Below are 18,130 nucleotides of genomic sequence, written 5' to 3' on the forward strand. Positions count from 1 at the left end.
TATTCAAATAAACCCCCCAGATTGCCAGAAACCTCTGCTGCCTTTTCGGAGACAAGTGAGAACCCTCCGACTCCTATATCATAAGTTGATGTAATTTATTCCTCCAATACAAAACAGAGGGGGGATGATCCTGAATCCAGTGGTTGAGAATACATTTCTTTCCCAGAATACAAGCTTTGCCTAAAAATAACTTTTCACCCAACTTTCCAGGCCCCCACCAGCCTAGTGTGCAGAAAATCGCTTTTTCAAACGTGAAGGACACCCTACGCCCAAGTACCAAACAAAATAATCCCGCTATAGCTGACCAAAATGCTCTTATATATGTACACTGCCACAATCCATGATAGAAAGAAGCCCCTATCGTTCCACATTTCTGACATTGTCCCGTGTCCACTACCCCCGCATGGCTAGCCTGCTGAGGGGAGAAGTATGTTCTGTGTAGTGTGCGAAACTGGCAGACTTGTAATTCTGCGCTATGCACCACTCGCAGGCCCCCTTTGAGAGTTGCCAACAATAGCTTTGCCTCAATTGACCTACCCACATCCCGCTACCACCAATCAGCCGCCATTTGCACGCTGATCGTTGACGAACGATTTCCCAATTCTTTACAGAACCAAGATACCGAAACCTGACCCTGTGCATCCCCCTACTGACAGGCTGCCTGCTAGTAAGGCGCTCAAGTAATGAGATAACTGAAGATAGTCCAGAACCACCGCAGGACCCCTCTCTTCCAGAGGAAAAAGTTCTTGGGCAGATTTCAGGATCCCATCCTCCCTAACTACGTCTTCTAGCAATAGCACCTCTTTCGCTCTCAAGTTTCAAAATGCAGATTTATTTAAAGTGTCTCTTTACCTATAGGAATTTAAATTTTAACATAGTTCATGTGATCATGTCATTATTTCCAGATACGTGGAAAAAGTGCAATACCAGGCTCACTACAGATTGTTTCTCTGACTGGTGAGTCTGTTTTTGGCTTTGCTATATACTTGAATTGCATGTAATGATTGCGCTGGATGGTATCTGCACCTAACAGCTATTTACTGGTGGAGTGTTCATAAAACAGCGCTAGAATAAGTCAGCATCTGGCATCGTTGGTTTTCAGACTTCCTGTGTCTGTCATACTTGGTATTTTTGCTGATACATTCATTTCTTGACGTAATAACATCTAATTGCTTTTGGTTTAATCTTTATGCAGTTGTCCTGGCACATTTCTAATCTGTCAAAATCTATTTCCTGGAATTGGTGTGAACAGAGGACACAATGCTGTATTCTCATATTAAAGGTAATATTTGTATCGCAGAACCATTAGACAGTTATATCATTTGTTGAAAATGTATCAGCATTTTAGAGTCTTAATGGTGTGGCATAGTTTAGAGGAACAGATGTAAGTGTGGAAATCTTTGTAGGAGACAATTGTTGGGGAGTTATTTTGCTTTGTTGGATTTTCTTGAATGATGGGTGTGGCAAAACAGGGAAATTTCCTGCTTGTTAATTTTATAGCTGTTTATGATGTGCATTTCTTTGGCCAGAAGGTGGTGAATGTCTGTTGTTAGTAAAGTTGTTACAGAACTGTCAGTTTCTTCTTCCCTACAAAAATTGTTACTGTGAAGTAATTTTTTTTTTGTTAGTTTCAATTAAAGGAGTGAAAAGAGAAGGTTCTCTTTACCTGAGACCCTGTGAACACTTACACTTCATAACCTGTGAGCAGCTATATCTTGTTCCTGAACTCCCCAGGTACTATTTAGGTAGTATATAAATGTTTAGATAGTCTTATATTTGATCCATATTCAGTTATCTGCCTGTTCTTTTCCACCTGTTTATATGGTTCACTGTTCTTTTCTGACAATAAACCTTATTTTAGTTTGTTACATTTGTACCCCGCACATTCCCACTTATAGCAGGTTCAATGCGGCTTACATAGCAGTAAAATTACAGTGTAGTGCATAGAAAAACAGGCTGAGCTAATAGAGTGATGGAGATGTATAGTTAGGGAATATTAAAAGGTAGAGGGGTAGAGGAGGAAGTGGGAGGTTCTAGCATTAGGATTAGCAAACGCAAGTTAAATAGGAGATGGAAAGTGCTCCCGCATTAATTTTTTTAAAGGTACCATACATTATTGTGAACATTAGCACGTGACCTGCAAAAAAAAAAAAAGTAAAGCCTTGAAAATATGCCACAGTAAATCTGAGTTAACAATAAAAAGTCTAGATTTTACCACACTTTAGTAAAAGATCCCCTTATATTTTTATTCATTTTAAACTACTTATGAACTACATGAAACAGACACTAAATGAAAAGGTAAATTAACAAAAATAAGTTGAAGTTTATTGACTCTGCTTGTTTGGACTGACAAAAATCCTGGTGGTTTGTGAGTTGGGTCTGTGAGTTCTTTTTAGGAATTGTAGGACCACCGGGAGTGTGACCCCAGTAATCTAGAAATCACTAGGGATAACTTGAGAGTGGGAGACTCACCCAGAGACTGTTGGGACCCAGTCAGTGGGAGGAGGGTGCTAGTGTAGAGCACATGCCCAGGTGCAGGTGGACTTGAGCTGTTCTGGGGATAGACCCTCTAAGTGGCCACAGGGTTAGCCCCAAGCAGGTCGCTAGGCGTTTCGTTACAATGGGCTTAGGCAAAATATTGAGACAATATTCTAAAATTTTCATATTATCTGCTTTCTGCTTCTTGATTGGTAGGAACTAAACTAGTTGGGATTTTTGTAGTGTTTGGAAGAGGGCCATGTGCCAAAAAAAAAAAAAACCCTTTGTATTTTCCTTAGCATCCTTGCCAGACCAGTCCAGAACGTGTGAGTTGTCCATCAAACAGCAGATGAAGACAGACAAACAAAGTAGTTCTATGTGACTCGCCCCTTAAGTGCACTATACAGGTGCAGATACTGTTTCTCTGTCTCTAGTGGATAGTGATGGCTCACAGTGTAGGTTCTGGGCTGCATAGTCAGGCTTTTCCTGAGGAAGAGACTTTGATTTTGATTTATGAGCCATGTGATTTTTAGTGGCAGTGAGATTTGAAGATTTTTATTTTAATTGCTTATTGCGCGTGTTTATTATTTATTTATGTAAATAGAATGAGTTCCTGAACCAGTTGTCACTGGTTAAATTGAGCTAAGTTCCTCTCTGCATAAAAGTGTAGCCTTGAAGAGAAGAAAATGGCCTCAGAAATAATTGGTGGTACTAAGTCGCTTTCCTCTCACCCCCGCTTATTTCCCCAGGAGGGGTTTCTTGGGTGTTGAGCTGCTATTATAGGAGGCTGGCTTCTGGACCAGTGCACAACTGGATGCCAGTTGAACAAAGTACTATTCAGTGACAAGGAAAGGGAATGAGGAATACTTGGGGCTCTGAGATGTTTCCCTCTTCCTCTCCCCTGCCATCTTATTACAGTGCAAAGATAAAACGTAAGAATAGCCATACTGGGTCAGACCAACGGTCCATCTAGCCCAGTATTCTGTTTTCAACAAACATTGGCCATTCCAGGTCCCAGGTACCTGGCAGAAACCCAAATAGCAATATTCCATGCTACCAAACCCAAGGCAAGCAATGGCTTCCCCATGTCTGTCTCAATAGCAGACTATGGACCTTTTTGACAATATGTCTATTTAACTTAAGACTTATGGTTGCTAAATTATTAAACCTGACCCAATTATATGTTGTACATCAAAAAAGAAAACCAAATGGGATGAAAATATCAAAAAACCAAAAATATATACTCTAATACAATTAAGTGAAATGTGCTCAGCATTAGGTGCTCTTAATTGGAAGAGCAGCCTTCATACCCATCATTGCACATAGTAAGTTTTTAAACTATTCTATCAGTGCACTGATAGTATTGTTCGTTTTAGGGGATTGATGGGGCAGGCAGCTGTAAATATTGTTCGTGTTGCAGGAGCTCCGATTCTGCAACAGCAGCCTCCTGGAGTCATGCTGAACAGGAGGCGACCCTTGGGGATTTGAGAGATAATGGCGGGACTGTTGAGTCAAACGCCATAGCAGTCCCAATTTCAACAGGATCCACTTCCATTTTGTCGCCACCATCAGGCATTGAGCAGGGCCGCTAAGGGGGTGGGGGGCAGGAGAGCAAAATTTCCTGGGCCTGGTCCTCCAAGGGGGGGCCCGGTGCCAGGTTTCTCTCTTTCTCTCCTGATGGAACCTGAGTGATCGTGTTCAGACAGGAACAGCAGAGAGAAAACTCCGGTGCCGCGGCCAGGCCCCCCCTTGGAGGCTGGGGAGAACACGGAGGAGCACCTACATTGCTGCTCTTCTGAGCAGCTGCTTTTCCTGTCAGGCACATGTGCTGGATTTTAAAATTGAGCATGCCCTGAGTGAAAAAGAGCAGCAGCGACAATTGTGTGTGGGGGGTTGGGGGGTGGCGGCCCTGCCCTGGGCCCGGTTCAGTCTCTCGGCAGCTGCTGTGCCTGAATTGGATGATTCCCAGTTTGGGTCAGGCAGTGACTAGGGGCTCTCCAGGGCCTTCCAAAATTGATTTTCTCCCTGAGTTTGTGTTCGCAATGTACAATGCTTTTGCATGTGCAAACCTGGTGTTCTAGTTTCTCCTGCTCCAGAGGAGTTGTGTGGAAGGTCTTTCTCCTCTTCCCAAATGTCCAAAACAGGTCTGGAAGGAGGATGAGGTGAAGGAGGCAGTTTCTTCTGTATCTGAGGTAGTTCAGGTATGGTCTGAGGGACAGGTTGAGGCTGAAGGGCTGGTAGAGGAAGACTCCAGGATGGAGGAGTTGCCTCCAGGAAAGGATACTTTGGCGGTCCAGGCCTTTCTTACGGATGAATTGCAAGCGTTTATGAACGAGCTTTCTTCAGTGTTTGCTTGACCAGTACCTTAAGAATGCTCTGCCTAAGGTGGACCAGTTGCTAAAGGACATTAGGAAGTCCTCCCGGTCTTTTCCTGTGCAGTGGAGTTTACCAGATGCCCATTTCAGGGTGACTCAGTCGATGGTGCATCTGTATCCTATTCCGGACCACAATGGGGAGTGTCTCAGGTAGTGTATTCCATGATTTTGGCGGTTACCAAGAAGAATACAGTTCCAGTGGACCAGTGGTACAGCCTTGAGACCTGCAGGATCGTAGGATGGAGGTGCTCTTGAAGCAAAATTTGGATGTGACATCCTGGCTGTACAGGCTGCTATCTGTGTGTGTCTGGTAGCAAGAGTGCATTTCTGCTGGATTTGAGTTGCCAAATTGTAGTTTTTTTTTCTGACCCAATTCAGATGTGGAAGTATGTGTGCACATATCTGTCCTTGCCTGCTACAGCAAGCTGGGAGAATGGCCAGAGGGGGTAAATAGTATGGCATACTGTACTCACCCCCCACCCACCTCCAAACCAGAGTTGAGGGCTTTGGGCAGAAGTCTAGTAGGGATGATTTCTCTCTTATCCCAAGTGACATCTCTTTGATGAGATTAATCCCTAGTAAAATCCTCAGGGAGTAGTGCTGAGTCAGTAGTTCCTCCAAGAAGAGCTGTGAGCCAAGTTGCTGGGCAGGTACAGGCTTCTGTTGAAGATTTTTGTTTCTCACAGTATTGCGCTCAATAGCCTCCTGGGCGGGGGGGGAGGGGGGGAGGGAGGTGAACAATATAATTTACTGACTCCATGTCATTGCATGAATAGGTTTGTAGTTTTGATTTTTATAGGGAAATCCAATAGGACAATCAAAACTACAAGCCCATACATGCAATAATGATTTGTCATATGGCAGCCCTGTTAGAAAACTTCAGTAAGGAGCAGAATGAAACGCGAGTTTGAGGTGTCTCCATTTCAAGTTTTAGTGTGACCTTGATCAAGTCTATTGCCTTAGAAATCCTGTTATGCACGTTCCATTCATGTAATGAGAGAGATTCAGGAGGCAACCCGTTTTTCTATGTCATAAACAGACTAATCCTAAGTGTCTGGACAGGCTTGTGGTGAAGTGTAACAATCTTATATAATCTGTAGCAAAGGAAAGGAAGGGGGAAGTTTTTGAGTCCTATTCCTATCCCCGCTCGCTTCTTTTAAATGCCCCAGGCAGAAGGGGGACCAATCTAGATGGGGAGAAGCCCTGTCTCTTGGGGTGGGAACATGGTGACATGAGGGAGGGTGCTTAATACTGCTTTTTTTATCCTCTTATTTTTTTTTCATCATTCCTCCTCTTCTCTGCCTTCTCCACCCCTTGCAAAGTCTTGTAAAATTACCAGCACCTTTGGTAGAACTACTAAGACAATATGATTCAGGTAGTAGGTAGATGTATGTACCTAGATGGGCCTTGTGGAGTTTATATGCTTTTATTTTCATTACTACTGTAAGTGGGGGAGGACTGCTGCAGCCAAGATCTGAGCAGAATTGATCTTTTGGCTTTTAAGGGGTGCATAGTTTGTGAAATTAGAAGACCTTCATTTATTTACTCAGTTTAAAAACTGTAAAGATTTTCTGTTATCTTGCATGGTTATCAGTCCCTATCTCTGCTGTGTTTTAGACATGTGAACTTAGTCCTTGAATGGATGTGACTCACTAAACATTGTGGCTGTCATGTAATGCCTGAGCTCTTCCCCTAGAACCCACCTGGGGTTAACCCTGTGGCCACCTGGAGGATCCTGCCCAGCACTGCCCAGGCCTGCCTGCATTTGTGCACGTGCACCAACACTGGCATACCCTCCTCGCCTGTTGAGTCCTGCTTGCCTCTGGGCGTGTCTCCCACCCTCGAGTTATTTCCTCGGTGGTTTCTATGGACACTGGTCCACAATCCTAGGTGCCCCATAGTTCCTAGAAAACGCTCACAGACCCAGAACACAAACTGTCAGGGTTCTTAGTCAGTCCAGGACAACAGAGCTAATAAAAAAATAGGTTTATTATCATACAAAAATAGAACAGTGAACAGTAAAAGTGTTAAACAGAAACAGTTAAAATAACAAGGACTCAGTATTAAAGCTAACTAAATACTTTTACTACCTAAGTAACCTTTATCCACACCCTTATTTATTTATTTGCTGCATTTGTATCCCACATTTTCCCACCTATTTGCAGGCTCAATGTGGCTTATATTATATAGCAATGGCATCACCATTAACAGAGTAAGAGGTTCAGCATATTGTTACAATTAATGTACAAGAATAATAGGTAGGTAGGGTAAATAAAATGATAATACATAACATACAAGTGTGAGTAGGAAAAAGTGTAATGTTCAATAATAATAGTATGATATAATAATCTTATCACCTCTCACCTAGATTATTGCAACTTGCTTCTCACTGGCCTCCCACTTAGCCATCTCTCTCCTCTTCAATCAGTCCAAAACTCTGCTGCGCGACTCACTTTCCGCCAGAGTCGCTATGCTCACATTAGCCCTCTCCTCAAGTCACTTCACTGGCTCCCTATCCGTTTCCGCATTCAATTCAAACTTCTCTTACTGACATACAAGTCCATTCACTGTACCGCTCCCCAGTACTTCTCCACTCTTGTCTCTCCCTACTCACCCCCCACCCCCCCCGGGTACTCCGTTCTGTGGATAAATCTCTCTTGTCTGTCCCCTTCTCCTCTACTGCTAATTCCAGACTCCGTTCCTTTTATCTCGCTGCACCTCACGCCTGGAATAGACTTCCTGAGCCTGTACATCTAGTCCTGTCTTTGGCCATTTTCAAATCCAGGCTAAAAGCCCACCTCTTTGACGCTGCTTTTGACTCCTAACCACTACTCACTTGCCCTGTACCCTTTTATTCCCACCTCTTTAATTCCCTTACCTCTTAGTTGTTCTGTTTGCCTGTCCTGTTTAGATTGTGATCTCTTTGAGCAGGGACTGTCTTTTCATGTATGGTGTACAGCGCTGCGTATGCCTTGTAGCGCTATAGAAGTGATAAGTAGTAGTAGTAGTAAGTAGTAACTGGGGAGATCAGGAAAAGTAACTGCTCACAGGATTTGAACATACTACTACTACTACAACTACTACTTAACATTTCTAAAGCGCTACTAGGGTTATGCAGCGCTGTACAATTTAACATAGAGGGACGGTCCCTGCTCAAGGAGCTTACAATCTAAGAGACAAGTGAACGGACAGTCCGATAGGGGCGGTCAAATTGGGGCAGACTGGATTTAGTGAACATAGTCTCAGTGCAGAGTTCTAGCATATTCTGGTCTATGTCTTTGGCTTCAGGGTCAATCAGGGCACAGAGCATTAGCCCTAAGGGTGCTTGACCCAATGGCAGTGCAGGTTACTCTTCCCCTCTGGGGTTTTCCTCTGTTCCTTTGGGAAAGGTAAGCTAAAAGTAAAACAGACCTCTGCTGCAGCTATTGTGCAGAGGACAAACACCATCTGCTGGCCAAAAGGGGAAAATACCATGAAATATGACCAAAACCGAGCTTCTCATTTTCCCCCCCAAACCCACCTCCCCGCTCCCCCCGTTTTCTATTTCTGTTGATGGCTCTCTCATTCTCCCTGTCTCCTCAGCTCGAAACCTTGGGGTCATCTTTGACTCTTCTCTCTCCTTCTCTGCTCATATCCAGCAGATTGCCAAGACCTGTCGTTTTTCTTTACAACATCCGTAAAATCCGCCCCTTTCTTTCCGAGCACTCTACCAAAACCCTCATCCACACCCTTGTCACCTCTCGTTTAGACTACTGCAATCTGCTTTTTGCTGGCCTCCCACTTAGTCACCTCTCCCCTCTCCAGTCGGTTCAAAACTCTGCTGCCCGTCTCATCTTCCGCCAGGGTCGCTTTACTCATACTACCCCTCTCAAGACCCTTCACTGGCTCCCTATCCGTTTTCGCATCCTGTTCAAACTTCTTCTACTAACCTATAAATGTACTCACACTGCTGCTCCCCAGTATCTCTCCACACTCGTCCTTCCCTACACCCCTTCCCGTGCACTCCGCTCCATGGATAAATCCTTCTTATCTGTTCCCTTCTCCACTACTGCCAACTCCAGACTTCGCGCCTTCTGTCTCGCTGCACCCTACGCCTGGAATAAACTTCCTGAGCCCCTACGTCTTGCCCCATCCTTGGCCACCTTTAAATCTAGACTGAAAGCCCACCTCTTCAACATTGCTTTTGACTCGTAACCACTTGTAACCACTCGCCTCCACCTACCCTCCTCTCTTCCTTCCCGTCCACAGTAATTGATTTGATTTGCTTACTTTATTTATTTTTTGTCTATTAGATTGTAAGCTCTTTGAGCAGGGACTGTCTTTCTTCTATGTTTGTGCAGCGCTGCGTATGCCTTGTAGCGCTATAGAAATGCTAAATAATAGTAGTAGTAGTAGTAGTAAAGGGAAAAAGTGTCCTAAGGCAACATTACAAATCACAAGCATGGAAGTCCCCTGTTTCGCCACAGCTACATGAAAACGTGGTATTGTTTCCATCACGTCAGACAGTGATGACAATGAGACCTGTAGCAAAACGTTTGGTGCTCAAAATCATAACTTGTTTTGATGTAAGAAAAATGCCAATCAGTATTAGTGCAGCAAGTCAGAAGTAGCCTGACTTAACACTTCTTATGCAATGGCAGAAGGAAGTAAGTCTGCTTAATCTCAAAAAATAAGTGCCTATCTGTAATCTAGGAAGTACATTTCATCATATTGTATATTGGACTTTACCAAGCCACTTCAGGACCTTCAGTATTTCAGAGGCAAAATGCAGTATGTTCATAGCAGAGAAACCAAGCATAAAATTTGAGTAGAATATTTAATGTGTGGTTGTGATGAATGGCAAAATGTTCAACTGCTCTGAGAAGAGTGAATGAAACATGCCTTTCTGAACCTACAGTTCAGACTTGAGGTGATTGGGTGCCATTGATGTCAACATATACAGTTTTTATACCATGCTGTTGCTTTTTAGAGTCCTGTTTTCTACTGGAACATGAGCTCGTAACACAAGCATTTTGCAAGGGAATTAGAAGACAGTTCTTTCAGGTGTGTGACTTCTGATGTAACTAAATATTTGCTTATTTATCTGTTGAAAGTGTTCAAACTTCTAATGTTGCAGTTGCAAGTATTCTATCCGTAAAACTGCCATAATTAAAATTGAATGACAGAACATAGACATTTGCTTTCATAGCTAAAGGAAGAAATATAGCTGTGTGAAGACAGCTCTGCCTTAGGAATTGGCAAAATGTTTACAATATTTGGCTTACGAATCTCTCTTGTGTGTGATAATGTTAAGACGTCATAGACTTGCAGAAATTGTTCAGGTAGACAATTTTATAATTAACTTATTTCTGGCTTAGCTGTTGGATATTGAGGTCTATCCCGATGGAACTTTTTACCATAAGCTCATGTCGTTGGAAATGCCTCAGAAAGCAACTTTGTGGTTACGCTTTATGTTTAAATCTTTTTTATTAAAGAGTATAAGGAATACAATACAGAACCCACAATATTTTGAAGATACAATATGTGATACAAAGTTTTGAATTCTCAATAAACCTGCTATTTGAAATTCCATATGTTGTCTTCTTTGGAAGTCATTAAGTTTAAATCTGTTTATTGACATATTATATGAAACCTGTGTATTTATTGTCCGGTATAAAGCCTTACTGATATCACAGACAACTTGTAATCCTTCCACATACATCAAATCATTTTCTTCTTTTATCCCTAGACCCCCCCTCCCCCCACCCTTCCTTCCTTGTAGTTTTATATATTAATCTTGTTTATTAACAGACGTAATGAACCATTCACTGAAACTTATCAAAGAAACTACACTACAGGAGATGTTCTCAGATGTCATATCTTCAACAAATAAGTTACCATTTTGCATTTATTTATTCCTCCCTTAATCACCCTCCCTCCCTCCCTCCTTCCCTATATTGTCAACCAACATTTTAGGGCAGTGTCACAGCTCTTTTTATTTCCAAGATAACATGTAATTAACTGTCTGTACATCAGAATATGAACCAGTCTACGCCTTGCTGTAAAGTACTACCCTACCTGTCACACTGTCTTAGTCTCCCTAACTGATGTAGGGCCAAAGAGTACCAGATTAGAAGTTCAGCAGCAAACTTCGCGCTCTAGGCGGGAGGGTGTCCCACAATGGCTCCCATTGCGCCCTGAACCTATGGCCTGCTGAACTGTCCAGGTCCTGCACTCCACATCTATCAATTCTCATTTGTTTCACTAATTGGGATCGCCATATCTGCAGAGGGGGAACTTCTTTTACTCTCCAATATTGCAATATGGCTGTTATTCCAAAATAGATTGCTATCTTTGCAAATGTCCTGAATCCCTCTGTGGGGTCTGCGGTGTATCTAAAAATATTGAATAAGATTGTAGGTTCCCGCACAAGGGTGCAGTGCCATAATTGATCTATCCCTCCTATGACTTGTTTCCAGAACTTTTCAATACCGGGACAGCTCCAAAACATGTGGCCGAGTGAGGCCTCCTCATGGTCACATTTAGGACATGCCCCCGTTGTATCAAATCCCGCTTTCCGCGCTCTGTGGGGCGAAATGTGTGTTCTAAGCATCCACCGATATAGTCGTTCCCTCTGAGGAACAGAAAGCCTCTGTTTGTAAATAGATTTCAATTGTGTTCTAAACTCTTCCTCAGTGAGTGTGCACCCTAAATCTTTTGACCACTCATGCGCTAGCCGCCGGAAGTCTATCTCTTCTGTGGAATCTTTGAGTTGCTGGTGGTGGAATTTCAGGGGCACCCTAAGCTGCGCTCCCAGGGTAAACTCCTCCGATAAGACTTCCACCACATCTTCCGTAAGGTCTGTCCAGTCCAGGGAGGCCACATAATGGTGTAATTGATAATATGCAAACTGATGTGTCTTAGGAATCCCATATCGTGACTGAAGTTCCTGATACGTGTGCATGTGTCCCTCTTCTGTAACTATATGCGCCAGGTATATAATCCCCTTTTTTGCCCATCTGCTAAATATACTGGGCCCTTGGCCTGGGGGGAAAGCAGGATTATCACAAATTGACATCCAGGGGGACACTCGGGGGGAGAAGCGGCGGCGTCTACACACCCATCTCCAAGTTTCCCTGAGAGATTTCAATAATGGGTGTATCTGAAATGCTGATAGGGGTAAGGGGGTTCCAGAGTGTAGTAAATGACTAAAGTGGATATCCCTGAACATCGAGGTCTCCACTGATGTAACGGAGAAATCCGATGTTCCCCGGTACCAATCGTTTACGTGTCGCATGGAACTCGCTATTGCCAGGTATTTTATATTCAGAAGTCCCATGCCGCCCCCCTCCCTTGGGGCTGCTATCTGGTGATAAGGTATCCTAGGCCTTTTACCCTGCCACAGGTATGCTTGTATTAAACGCTGTAACTGCCTGTCATCTCTATTTTTCAGGTAAAGTGGTAACTGTTGGAAGACATAGAGCCATTTGGGAGCTATCATCATGTTAAATAATGCTATTCTTCCCCAGATAGAGAGTGGCAGCTCCCTCCACATCAACAGTTTACTCCTAGTCATTTCCAATAATGGGGAAATGTTTTCTTTATACAGGGAGGTTCTATCACTTGTAATGTATACCCCTAGATATTTCAGCTTCGTTGCCTCCCATCTAAGTGTGGCTTTTCCTTTCCATTGTAAATTAGTACCTGTGCCCATATGCATCGCACAAGATTTGGATAGATTAAGGCTAAACCCCGATAACATTCCGTACTCCTCTATCAGAGTCAAGGCCATATTAAAAGACTTTTGCGGATTAGTCAGCACTAGGAGGACATCATCGGCATAAGCCAGCGCACGAACCTCCTGTTCTCCCAACTGTACACCGCTGATTCTAGGGTCAGAATTTAGCTGTCGGAGTAGTGGTTCTAATGTTAGATCGAACAGTAGTGGTGACAAAGGGCATCCCTGTCGTGTTCCTCTGCCTATCTGAAATTTTTTCGAGAGCCCCCCGTTCGCTGCTATTTGTGCCTCCATGTTAGTATATAAAGCCTCAATTGCTTGTTTTACTCCAGGAGGAATCCCAATCCAGTCTAGCATATAGAATAGAAAATCCCATCCTACCCTGTCAAAAGCCTTGGTAGCATCTAAGCTTACCAAGATTCCAGGAATCTTCTCGGTTCGGCAACGTGCCATTGCGAGCAAGACTCTCCGGGTGTGCAACACGGAGTGTCTATTAGGCAGAAAGCCTACCTGTGCAGGCTCGATCACGTTGGGTAAGAACTTATTGAGTCGTGTGGCCAAAATTTTCGCAAGAAGCTTAATGTCAACGTTAATTAATGATATGGGCCTGTAAGACTCCGGTTCCTCTACGGCCTTCCCTGGTTTCAACAATAATGATATACATGCAGTATTTTCGTGTATTGGGAATCTCCCTTCCTGAATTACCGCTTGATGATATTCAAATAGGGGCCGTATCAATTGGGGTTGCAACATTTTGTAAAATTCTCCGGAATACCCATCCATCCCTGGTGCTGAATATGCTTTCAGCCCTTTAATCGCTTCTGACAGTTCTTTGGGCAGGATGGGAGCCTCCAAAGTAGCAATATCAGTTTCTTTGAGCCTTGGCATTTGGGCCCTTCTGAGAAATTCCTCCATGTGTGCCTCCCTGGATGTATGCTCGGCAGTGTATAGTTGTGTAAAGTGTTCTTGAAATATTTGAAGAATCTCATCTGGACTGTTAGTAATGCTTCCTATTTGTCTTTTCAGGACTGAAACAGTTCTACCCCCTCCCCTTCTCCGCACCACCCGAGCCAACATGCTTCCCACTCTATCTCCGAATCTGTGGAACTTATATTTTAGGAAAGTCCTATTTTTTACCGCTCTTTCCTGTAATAATGAGTTTATAGCAGCCTGGACAGATAAATATGCCTCCCTGTTTCCTGTGGTTTGCTGCTGCATATATCGGCGCTTAGCTTTCTGCAGTCGCTTATTCAGATGTAAAAGGCTAGCTGCATTCTTTCTCTGTTTTCTTGCTACATAGGCAATTATGTCTCCCCGGAGCACCGCCTTACCAGTACACCAATACAGTTGCGGGTCAGACTTATGTTCTTTGTTAAATGAGTCATATTCTTCCCATTTTTTGACCATGTATTTTAGAAAAGATTTATCTTTCACTAAATGATTGGGAAATCTCCATTGTCTGTGTATTTGGAAGTTGCATGGCGCCCCTAATTCTATCCATACCGGACTGTGGTCAGAAATCAATACTTCTTCAATCTTTGTGTCTCTTATGCACTGAAATAAAGCTGATGATATCAATATATAATCCAGCCTTCCCCAGGTCCCATGTGCTCTGGACTGATGTGTATACTCCCTTGAGTCTGGGTGCAAATTCCGCCATGCATCTATCACTGAGAGGGAGCTTCCAAACTCCTTCAACATCCGAGTGCCCTTCCTACTCTCCATTCCCTTGTGTCCCTCCCCTGAATAATCCAATTTGGGGTCCATAAGCACATTCATGTCTCCCACAATTATCAAGTGCTTGTCTTCATATGGAAGTAGCTGTCTGGACAGTTCAGGAAAGAAAATACTGTCAGGGGGGGTGGGTGCGTATACATTTAACAAGTATAATTCCCTCCCTTGCAGCCACATTTTAACCAAAATGAATCGCCCATTGGGATCTTGCAATACTGTCTCTACCGTGCAAGCGAGTTTTTGATGTATGCAGATTGCCACCCCTCCCTTCCGCCCTTCGGAGGACGCGTGGATCACCTGACCTACCCAACCCTGCTTGAGTTTTTCATGCTCTGGCGCTGTCAATTTTGTCTCTTGCAAGCAGGCAATGTCTGCGTTGAGGCGTTTTAAGTGTGCTAGGATCTTTTTCCTTTTTATGGGAGACGTAATGCCTCCTACATTCCAGGTGACTACTTTACAGTGTGTTACCGCCAAGACATATTATCTTCATATCAGTATACCAGAAAAAAAAAAAAAAACTCAGCTCCTGGGTCCCAGCCCTTTCCCAGAAGCTGTAAATGTTGCCTCTGCTTTGTGTTTCAATATTCTGATTTTGACATCCTACCCATTCGTTGGTCTTGTGTATAATCTGAGTGAAAGACCTGCCCTTTGTGTTTCTATGTGCCCCTTTCCCAAAGTATTGAATCCCATTAAGTCCCCATTCCCCCCCGCCCATTACCCTTCTCTTAACGAGAACCCTTTCCCTCTAGTTTGAACTTCCTCTTACTTGTGGTGTGAGACCGCTATGTGACTCATCCCCCCTCGCCTACCCCTCTCCCCCCTTCATAAGGGGATCCCCCCCATCCCTCGGCGATATCTCTAAAGCCACCCCGGTTCTACTACCGGAGGGACTCTTCAAATAGACAACAACAATACAGTTATAACTTTTTAACCCATCATTTCTTAATCAACATTTTCTTTGCTATAGACTTATCTTGCATATTGTGTCCTCGTCATATGCAGGGAACCATAAACAGGGTTAAGACATTGTTCTTTCTGCCTTTTGCCAAACATAGAGTCAAGTTGGTGCATCAGCTGGTGCATGTAGTTCGGTTTCTAGAAACTGTTGGGCCTCCTGGACAGAGTGAAACGATCGCCATCCGTTTTCATGTTGAATCTTCAATATGGCTGGGTAGATCAGCATAAATCTTGTTTTTCTGCTTACCAGTGCCGTGCAGAGGGGGTGGAACCGGCGACGTTGCTCTTGTACCCCAGCCGAATAGTCTTGAAAGATTTTTATCGATGCGCCATCGTATTTTAAGGTGTCTCTTTTCAGTCGAAAGCCTCTCATGATTTCTTCCTTGTGTAGATAATTGTGAACTTTGATTATCACCAGTCTGGGTCTTTGCTGCCCTGGTTGCCGACGGCCAAGCCTATGGGCCCGTTCTATGCACAGTTCCCCATAACTGTCCGACAGGGCAAGTTCTTTTTTAAGCCAGCTTTCCAAAAGATGTCCTAGTGATTTCTCAGGAATTGCTTCAGGAAGACCCACAATGCGGAGATTGCATCTCCTTGCTCTATTCTCCATGTCCTCAATCTTGTCTTGCTGTGCTTTAAGTTGCTCCATCAAGCGCGTGACATCTTGAACATTCTGCGCTCCCCTGTCCTCTGCCGTTGATATTCTGCTCTCCGCTTCACCCATTCGTCTCACCGTGTCAGCCATGGTGGATTCTAAACTGCTCATTTGGCGTTCTAGCAAGTCAAATCTGGGGTTCAATGCGGCGCTGACCGCCATGGTGATCTGTGCAAGTTGTTTGTCAGAAAAATCACCAAGCTTTTCAAGTTTACCTTCTGCCATCTTGATCCCAGTGGGTGGTGGGGAGTTTTTCCCTTTGTCGTACTTAATACCGCTTCTAGTTGTTCCTGCTGATTTGGGCCTCAAAAATTGCTCCATGCAGAGGGTATTACAGTTTCTCTCTGGCCTCTTCGTCACTGATCTTGCTTGTTTAGCCCTTTTGCCCGGGGGTAATTCGATGGTATTGTGGGTCTGGTTTTTACCCTCTTATCAACGTGATCAGTCCAATTCTAAAAGTCTGGAGAGTCGCTCCCCGCGTTGATCCAGCCCGTATGTTTTATTCGCTGTATGAGTTCTCCCCTAGTTAGCTGTCCAGAACAAGGCCGCAGACACCAATTGTCTATTAACACCCGGCGTCGCCCTCTCTTTTCAGCCAGCGTGTTGTGGTAATAATCTTTATTAACTATCCCTACTATGGTGAGACAGCGTCTTTGCACGCTGGAGCATGAATTAGTGTACTCAGCTCTTTATATTGAGATGTTTCCAGAGAGTCTCTCGTCATTTCTGCAAATGGCCCCGTTTCTGTGCGCCGAGGGGGGGAGGGGGAAGAAAAATGGAAGCATCATCGACTTTCTCCCGCTTCCTATTGCCCTGCCACGTCTCCGATTTCCCCAACAATCATCCCCTACGTACTTGTTCTGCTCGCCTTATTACCGCGGCACGAGTGCTCTGCACGCTCTCACTCTGCATCTTTGGCCGCCATCTTGCCACTTTGCCGCGTGCGTCGCGATCATCTGTCGTTCCCGCTTTATAAGGCGTGTTGGGTGTCTTTCGGCGGAGTCCTCCGATACTGGAGGGCTTTAGGCATCTTCTGGGCGTTGCATGGTGAGTCTGGGGAGCGGGGGAGCAAAGAGCCCGACAGCGGAGTTGCGGAGCTCCTCTAGACCGCGGCCATCTTGCCGCTCGGCTCCGCCGGAAGTCTGTGGTTACGCTTTAATCATTGAACCATATATCTTGGATCAGTGAGATAAAACTGCAACACATTCTAGAATGAAGTGCCGTGTAAAATAGAATTTGTAATTAGGAAATGAATATCTAGAAACATGAAGTAGGTGTCTTGTCTTACGATGATTTTTTTTTTCTGTCCAGGTGGTGGCATTAATGCTGACATGGGGTGAAGACTCTTCAGTTGGGGCAGGAATAGTAGGTAAGTCCCGTCACACACACAGTCTTTGTAATTTCATATTTTAAGACTTGCCTTTCCAGTTCTGTGAGGATTGTTATAGTTCAACTGCTGTCTGAGTATGTGAACATGAAGTCAGTTGATTTCTGAGTAGATCTGGCAGACTTGATTGTGTGACAAATGTTGCACCCAAAATACAGATTTATTTAAAGTGTCTCTTTACCTATAGGAATTTAAATTTTAACATAGTTCATGTGATCATGTCATTATTTCCAGATACGTGGAAAAAGTGCAATACCAGGCTCACTACAGATTGTTTCTCTGAATGGTGAGTCTGTTTTTGGCTTTGCTATATACTTGAATTGCATGGAATGATTGCGCTGGATGGTATCTGCACCTAACAGCTATTTACTGGTGGAGTGTTCATAAAACAGCGCTAGAATAAGTCAGCATCTGACATCGTTGGTTTTCAGACTTCCTGTGTCTGTCATACTTGGTTTTTCTGCTGATACATTCATTTCTTGATGTAATAACATTTTCTCCGAGGACAAGCAGGCTGCTTGTTCTCACGACTGGGTTGACGTCCGCGGCAGCCCCCACCAACCGGAAGAAGCTTCGCGGGACGGTCGGCACGCAGGCCACGCCCACCGCGCATGCGCGGCCGCCTTCCCGCCCGTGCGCGACCGCTCCCGCCAGTTACTTTTTTTCCGCGACTGAGAGAGTGGTGCGTTTGCCTCTCTCTCTGTTCAGCCGCCGGATTTTCGACCGCGTTTACGCGGATCGTCGCTTGGACCGTTCGGTTCCCTCTGTTTTTGTTTGTATTGTTTTAAAGAAAAAAAAAAAAAAAAGAATTTTTTGCGCGTGTGGAG

The 18,130-nt window shown here is 44.2% G+C and overlaps 4 non-coding genes across 4 annotated transcripts; all 4 read left to right on the top strand.

Annotated features, from left to right (window-relative positions):
* The first annotated feature begins 1,005 nt into the window (after window positions 1-1,005).
* LOC115456923 lies at window positions 1,006-1,145 on the top strand. Its single transcript, XR_003939948.1, has one exon. It is a non-coding gene; the product is annotated as a small nucleolar RNA SNORA8 (small nucleolar RNA).
* An 8,530-nt stretch (window positions 1,146-9,675) lies between these two features.
* Window positions 9,676-9,749, top strand: LOC115456921. Its single transcript, XR_003939946.1, has one exon. It is a non-coding gene; the product is annotated as a small nucleolar RNA Z40 (small nucleolar RNA).
* A 470-nt stretch (window positions 9,750-10,219) lies between these two features.
* Window positions 10,220-10,350, top strand: LOC115456930. The gene has a single exon (XR_003939955.1). It is a non-coding gene; the product is annotated as a small nucleolar RNA SNORA18 (small nucleolar RNA).
* A 7,287-nt stretch (window positions 10,351-17,637) lies between these two features.
* On the top strand, window positions 17,638-17,777 carry LOC115456924. Its single transcript, XR_003939949.1, has one exon. It is a non-coding gene; the product is annotated as a small nucleolar RNA SNORA8 (small nucleolar RNA).
* Window positions 17,778-18,130: the final 353 nt, after the last annotated feature.

Source organism: Microcaecilia unicolor, chromosome 13 (genome assembly GCF_901765095.1).
Source record: "Microcaecilia unicolor chromosome 13, aMicUni1.1, whole genome shotgun sequence".
In the NCBI taxonomy this organism is placed as follows: domain Eukaryota; kingdom Metazoa; phylum Chordata; class Amphibia; order Gymnophiona; family Siphonopidae; genus Microcaecilia; species Microcaecilia unicolor.